The following is an 8,105-nucleotide window of genomic DNA, read 5'->3' on the forward strand; positions in this document are numbered from 1 at the left end:
TTGTACCTCTACAAGGGCTCTGAGGCCTGGGTCTGGAGGACTCTGTGAGGGCAAGGAAACAGAGTGACCAAGAAGGAAGCCTGACTTATGAGCCAAGACATCTGGATTCTATTCCCTGTGATTCTATTCCCTGTGGCTTTGTCTGAGGTACATCACCTTTCTGGCTATCTGGGTTTCCAACCCAAACTTCATCTACTGCCTCTGTGACCCTGACAAGTCATCAGTATGTGCCTCAGTTCCCTTATCTGTAAAATGAGAGGCTAGATGAGATGGCTTCCAAGGTCCTTGATAGCTCTAAATCTACGAGCATATGAATAATTCTGAATATCAACTATATTATTCATTCAACAGATATCCTGTAAAATAAATGGACTGGATATAATTCAATTCAACTCAATTCAACACATATTTATTCAGCATCTACTCTGTGCAAAGCACTAGTGCTAAGCCCTGGCGATGCAGGAACAAAAATGGAAACTAAGTCTTGTTCTCCAAGAGCAAGCCATCACAGAGGATAGCCACAGAGCCTCCCTTCCTGCTTCTAGCGGGCCACCTGCACTAGCTTGGGCATTTAGGAGATGATGAAACCCTGGCCGGTTTTGGCTGGCTATGTGCCTGTTCCATACATGATTTATGCTACACATTGAGTACCTTTCTACTTCCCCCTTTTGGGAAGATTTTAGACATGAGGCAAAACCTAAGCTTTAAATAAATTGTCTCCAGGGCACTGGGGTGGAAGCATAATGAGCCAAAGAATGTGAGAAAAGGGAGCCTAATCCCTCTCATTAGAGGCCAAGATCCCCCAGGACTGAACCTGGTTAAGATCATGTGCCCAGGTCCAGCACAGAGGGGCCCCTTAGTGGAGCTGGGAAGGGAAAATTGCACCAGCTTCTGAGGGCTTGGGGGGTGCGGTAGGGGGGCAGTGTTTGTAGAATCATAAGGTGTCTTTAAGATCTAACATTCCATAAATCTAGGAGGTAAAATTTTGCAATGGGGTGATTAGGGAAGGGTTTATGAAGTAAGTGACTGGAACTGGCAAATATGATGAAATTAAAGGAACCAGTACAATTCTGATCTCTCATAGAACTACTCCAGAAAATACCAAGGAAGAGCACAAAACCTTTTTTCCAGCCAAGGTCAGCTCAGAAAAATAAGCCAAAAGCCTGAGGGACCCAGAGGAGTTTAGCCTGGAAAGCCTAGGCAAAAGCATTCTGACTATTGACTGAGGCTAGGGCCTGCTCTAGTGTATCCAAGATAGAGAGCACAAATCAGAAGTGAGCCTGCAGTTACTGTGTAACTGTGTCGCTATGACCCTGAACCAGAGGCTAGGGCCAGCACTTGTCTACTTTATCCTCAACTAGGCCTGAGATTGTAGCTATGTTGCCCAGGCCCTGAACTGGGGTCAGAAGCCTTTAAAGCTAAGACCAGGAGGGCAGAAATCAGACAATAGCCTAGATCAGATCACTGAGGATATTGAAAATTTTCATCTCACTGACCTGAGCCACGTCTGAGGTCTTTGAAGGGCATAGAATTCAATATACAGGATAAGCAATAAAGAATTCTAGGTAATATCGACTCTATCGGGACGAAACAAGACCTCACCATTCCCTCCAGAAGTACGCTGAGCCTGGCCCTAATGCAGTCCCAATTTAGGACACAAGGCTAGGAAAAATGAGTAAACAAAAGAAATATTATGGATCTAGGGACTCTCAAGGCACAAACCTAGGAGCAGAAAATAACTACAGCATTGCAAGCAAAGAATCAAATAAAAAGCTAAGCTTGGCCGTAAGGTCATGAGGTTTCTTAAAAAATTATATTAAAAAATAATTGAGAGCTCTAAAAGAAATAATTGGAAAAGAAATGAGACTTCTAGTGAAAAGACTTGAGAGGGATATTGTAATACCGAAAGTACAAGACCTCACCAAAGTAAGACTCCCCCCAAATTAGAATTAAGTGAACAGAAATAGATGATGCTATGAGATAAAAACAAATCTCAAAACAAAGTCCAAAGATGGAAAAAAAAATCCAGAAAGGATAAGGTTTGTCGTTATTCAGTTGGTCAGTCGTCTGACTGTTCATGGCCCCATTTGGGGTTTTCTTGGCAAAGACACTGGAGCGGTTTGCCATTCCCTTCTCCAGCTCGTTTTGTAGATAAGGAATCTGAGGCAAATAGAATTAAGTGACTTGCCCAGGGTCACACAGCTAGTAAGCGTCTGAGGCCAGATCTGAACTCAGGAAGAGGAGTTTTTCTGACTCTGTACACTATGGCACCACGTAGCGGCCCACTGAAATAGTTACCAAAATGTCTATATTTTTAAGTTCATCCCTTCTCTCTCACCACTTATTTCTTTGGAAAAAGGGGGCAAGAGATAAAGAGAGGGAAAAGTATAAAAGGATATGATGGAGGGAAATACACAATTAACAATCATAACCACAAAGGAGGTGGCTTTGAAGAATGTATAGTATTGGGGGCAGCTAGGTGGTGCAGTGGATAGAGCAGTGGCCTTGGAGTCAGGAGGACCTGAATTCAAATCCAGCCTCAGACACTTGCTACTTAACTAGCTGTGTGACCCTAGGCAAGTCACTTAACCCCTTTGCCTAGCCAAAAAAAAAAATTTAAGAAAGAAAAGAATGTATAGTATTTTTTGTGTGTGTGTATGTGGTGAGGCAATAGGGGTTAAGTGACTTGCCCAAGGTCACACAGCAAGCAGGTGTTAAGTGTCTGAGGCCGGATTTGAACTCAGGTCCTCCTGACGCCAAGGCCAGAGCTCTGTCCACTGCACCACCTAGCCGCCCCCAAGAATGTATAGTATCTAAAAAGACAAAAATGAGGAAAAGGGAAGAAGGAGACATCTTAAACACAGGGAATGAAATGGGCAAAGTGACAGATGGAGGGAAATGAGAGATATTTAGATAACAATGGGTAATTTGGTTTGGCTAGAGTGCATGCCAGGGAGTAATGGGCGATGAAGCTAGACATATAGAATGCAGTCTGACTGTAGAGGACCTTAAATGCTAAACTAAGCAATTTGGGTGTATACAATGAGTAATGGGGAATCTTCGGAGGTTTTTGAGCAAGAGTGATGTCATCAGACCTATATATTATGTAGATTGGCCTAACAAGAGTGTGTAGAACAGAATGGAAGGAGACATAAATGGAGACAAGGACACTACTCTTGTAGCACAATTTCGATAGTTCTAAGATATGAGCAGGGACTGAACTAAGGTGGGAACAGAAGAAATCAAAAGGATGAATTGATTCAAAAGGCATTTGGAAGACTTGATAAATGATGGGATCTGTTGAGGAGTGAGGGAGAAAAAAAATCACTTTTAGAGGGTTTGATGGAAGGTGGAGAGATGAGACTGAGGAATGGGCATATGTGGGAATCTGTACAGAGGGGTGGTCAGGGGAGGGAGCATTTGCCTAGGCAGTCTACAGCTCAGAATCAAAGGGATTTGGAAGCCCCAGGGTAATAGATTGCCCCACCTTTCATAGCAGAAAAGGTAATGCTGATTTGTCAGTCTCTGAGAAAGAGGTGAAAAGAAGCGTGTGGTGTGGGGTGTGTGCACAGGGGTGCGGGGTGCTGGGGTGGACAGGACCAAGAGGAGGAGTAAAGTCCTTGGTCTTGTCTGATAATAATAGGTAACATTTATTTAGTGCCTACTTATGTGCCAGGCACTATGCTAAGCACCCTACCAGTATTATCTCATTCAATTCTTGCAACAACCCTGGGAGGGTTTTGACCGTGAAGAAGTTAAGAGGAACAACAGGTTTGGCAGAAAGTTGATGTTTTAAACATACTGTGTCTGATGTATGGCAAGTAGGCATTTGCAAATTTGAGTCTGGAGCTGGGAAGAGAAGTAGGGGATGGAGAATCAATCATCTACACAAATGGGGCCATTGAGGTCATGGGAGTGGGAAAGGTTACCTTAGGAGAGAATATCAAGAGAGAAGAAAAGCCAGGGAAGGTGACAGAAAAGAACTGATCAGCAAAGCAAGAGGAAAACCAAAATGGCGCCCTGTCATGAGAGCCAAAGAAAATATGAGTGTCAAGAAGAAGGGATCGTCAGTCGACAGAGAAGCTAAAGAGGATGAGGACTGAGGACAAGCCTTTGGATTTGTTGAGTAAGTCACTAGTGACTTAAAAGAACAATTTTTATAGAGTGGTTGGAATAGAAACCAGATTGTGAAGGATTAAAAAATTAGTAGAGAGATGAGGTATAGTGGAAATGGCACAGGATTTGGGCTCAAGTCCCAGCCTCTTCATTTGTTAGGCAGGTTACCAGTCATATACCCTCTTTGGGCCTGTTTCCTCGTCTATAAAGTGGATTGTTGTAACTAAAGCAATTCATAAACCTTAAAGTCCTACATAAAAATGATTGTTGGGGAAGTGGAGGGTAATGAGGGTCTGGCGCACGTGCAGACCCCATCAGTTTGTTCAGCTGTTGTAATCTCTCCTATAGAGATGGCCTCAGAGAAGAAAAGCCCACAAGTCACACTCTCATTAAAGGAATGTAAATTACTTTTACTGGGAATTTGGTGGCGAAAGGGGAGATGGGCTTGTAACTTGAAGAGTGTGCAGGTGGAAGGAAAGGTTGTTTAGGTTTGAGAGGACCTGAATATAGGATTATAGATATAGGCAGCTAGATGGTGCAGTGGATAGAGCACTGGACAGTCAGGAAGACCTGAGTTCAAATACTGTCTGAGACACTGACTTGCTGTGTGACTCTCAACAAGTCATTTAACTTCTTTCAGCCTCAGTTTCCTCATCTGTATAATGGGAATAATAATATTACGTGCCTCCCAGGGTTGTTGTGAGGATCAAATGAAATAATATTTGTGGAGCATTTTTCAGACCTCAAAGTGCTATATAAATGCTAGCTGCTATTATATTCCAATGCCCTAATTTCATATACAAAGAAACAGAGACCCAAGAAAATTATGTGACTTACCCAGAGTCACAGAGACAGGTAGCATTAGATACAGAATCTGAACCCATGCCCTCTGAGTCCAGAGTCAATGCTCTTTCCACTACACCTTGTGTTTGTGAGCAGAGGAGGGAAGGTGTCAATAGAGTAAGATTGAAAATGCAGGGAGATTGTAGTGAATCAGAGGGTCCTGGGTAACTAGATGAAAGATAAAAGCACAGCAATCACATGCTGACTTCCCTCCTATGATGGAACCGCATGCCCACCCCTGCTCCGAAGAGAGAATCCATGCCTATTCATGGCCACACATGAGAAAAAGTCAACCTTGGTAGATGATATGGATGGCATGTGGGACTTGGGGAAAAGTCAGAAGCCTACCTCAGGTGCTTACTTACTTCAAGAAGAGCAAGTTACTTTCCTCTAATAGGAAGGACCTTTTGTTAATAATAGAACAGGACTTTCAGAGGGCACAATGGAAGGGTAAGGAAAAGCAAGGTAGGGGCACTGGAGAGATGAGTCTGAGGAATGGGCATATGTGGGACCCTGTACAGAGGGGTAGTCAGGGGAGGGAACATTTGCCCAGGTGAAGTTTTCTGGGACCCAGAGTCAAAGGGATTTTGGAGCCACAGGGCAGTAGATTGCCCCACCTTTCACAATAGGAAAGGTAGTTTCATCAGAGACATGGGAATACTAATAATGATACTTGTATGCCCACTTCACAGTATTATTGTGAAAAGACTTCTTGGCAAACTTTAGAGAACTATAGAAATGGGAGTTGTTATGACCCCAACAAAATAGAAATGCAGAATACTACTGCAGAATAGTCACGATTTTTATGTCTCATGTATCTCTTAATGAAGTAAGCTGGGGGAAGGATCATCTTTTTTTTTTAAATTGGATCCTTGAAGTATTGAAACTCCACTAAAGTACAGCTCTGGAAGGTCCTACAGAAATATAAAGGACAAATGGACTGTATCATCTGAAGGCCAGCTTATCTAAGTGAGGGGAGGGAAGAAGAAGAGACTAAGCATTTATATAGTGCCAACAATATGCCAGGAACCCTGAGAGATAGGTGTTATCATTCCCACTTTATAGCTGAGGAAACTGAGACAAACAGGGGTTAAATGACTTGCCCAAGGTCACACAGCTAAGGAAGTCTCTGAGGCTGGATCTGAACTCAGCTCTTCCTTATTTTAGCCCAGCACTTTATCTACTACACTCCACTACTACCTTGCTAAGTAAGGAAAGGCTCATCACCAGAATAACCAGGTAGAATGTAAATGCTTTGAGGGCGGTAAATGCTTGTGTTTTTTTTTTTATCTCAGTATTCCCCTATGCCCAGGGCGCTACCATCAGGCATTACCTACTTCCCAGGGTCGTTGAGAGGATCAAGTGCTTAGCAAAATGCCTGGCACATAGTAGGCACTAAATGAATGTTAGTTATTATTCTCAGAGAAGACCAAGGATTGGACTCCTACCTTTGGTGTTGCCCACCTCAGTACCCCCTGCACCAGCACCCCACTCCCCTGTACACACTCCACCACCACACACCTCTTTCCACCTCTTTCTCAGAGACTGATAAATCAGTCCTATTGTGAAAGGTAGGGAATCTACTACCCTGTGGCTCCCAAATCCCTTTGATTCTGAGCTGTAGAGTGCCTAGGCAAGTGCTCCCTCCCCTGACCACCCCTCTGTAAAGGGTCCCTCATATACCCATTCTTCAGTCCCATCTCTCCAGTGTCCCAACCCTACTTTTTCTTACCTTTCTGGAAATCCTGTTCTATTATTAACAAAAAGTCCTTCCCGTCACATCTGCACAGCCCCTTTCCAAATATATATATATATATATATATATATATATATACATGTATATATATATACATGTATATATATGTACATATATATGTGTATATATGTATGTATATATGTATGTATATATATGTATATATGTATATATACGTATATGTGTGTGTACACATGTATGCATATACACAATACATGTGTGCCTATATCCATATATGTATACATGCATACAATTGTTTTTAACCATATTTGTAAAATGACGTCGTGGTTGCCACTTGGTGCCATGATGAGAATTACTAGACTAGTTGACTTGGTTTCTTTTAGAAATTTTTACTAAATAATTTAATCTTTGTGAATATTTATTGACATAGGCATTGGTACAATGAGTTGGCCATTGACCCCAAATTATTTTGATGTAAATACGTGTCATTATGTAATTGTAATGTTTCAGTGCAATATGTTTAGGACTTTATATGTATTAATTTTCCCTGTAGTTGTGATAAAAGTTAATGATAGTGAAGCAACCAAAAAAACCAAAAGATCCCCCCTCCCCTTCCTGTATGCTCCTTGAAGGCAATAATTGTTTCCTTTGTCTTTGAACCCATAGTTTGCCTGGAACATAGTAGGACTTAATGTGTGTTGCACTGCATTGCTAGGGCTTGCCATAGAGGTGGCAAATTAATTTTGGGCACATGGTCCCAGGTTATCATCTTCAGTGGAGGCCTTTTCCCCCAGCCCCACCCCCATGAGAAAAGAGACCTTGGTAGATTTTGTTTGCTGTTCAGTGTGTCAGACTCTTCGTGATCCCATGTGGGGTTTCTTTTGTCAAAGATACTGGAGCAAACTGAGCCAATGAGGGTTAAGTGACTTGCCCAGGGTCACACAATGTCTGAGACCACATTCGAACTCAGGAAGATGAGTCCTCCTGACTCCAAGCCCAGCGCTCTGTGCATTATGGCGCCACCTAGATGCACCTGGTAACTTTTACACACTGTCCAAGCCAGGGACAAATTGTTAAATGATGACTGCGAATAAAAACAAGGGAGGGGAGGCGTTTTGTAGACCTTAATTCAAATGCTATAGAAATGACAAGAAGCCGTCTTCCTGAGAGAAAATTATGTGCTATAAACCTGGAGCTCACTTCGGATTTCAAAGCATTCCTGTCCTAACAGGATATAGTCCCATAGAAAAAGCCCAGGCTCTCCGCTTCCCAGTCGCGGTGCAGGGGCGCCACCTCCAGGCCAGCCGAAGGGCTGCCTACCTAGGCCCCCCCCCCACAGCCCTCACCCCCTACCCCATCCTGTGCGCGCCGCTTATTGGCCAGGGAAGAGAGGAGTGAGGGGAGGGTGGGCTACGGAGAGGGCGGGGCTTAA

The sequence above is a fragment of the Phascolarctos cinereus genome, unplaced genomic scaffold (genome assembly GCF_003287225.1).
Source record: "Phascolarctos cinereus isolate Bilbo 61053 unplaced genomic scaffold, phaCin_HiC Scaffold_2;HRSCAF=192, whole genome shotgun sequence".
NCBI classification, from domain to species: Eukaryota; Metazoa; Chordata; class Mammalia; order Diprotodontia; family Phascolarctidae; genus Phascolarctos; species Phascolarctos cinereus.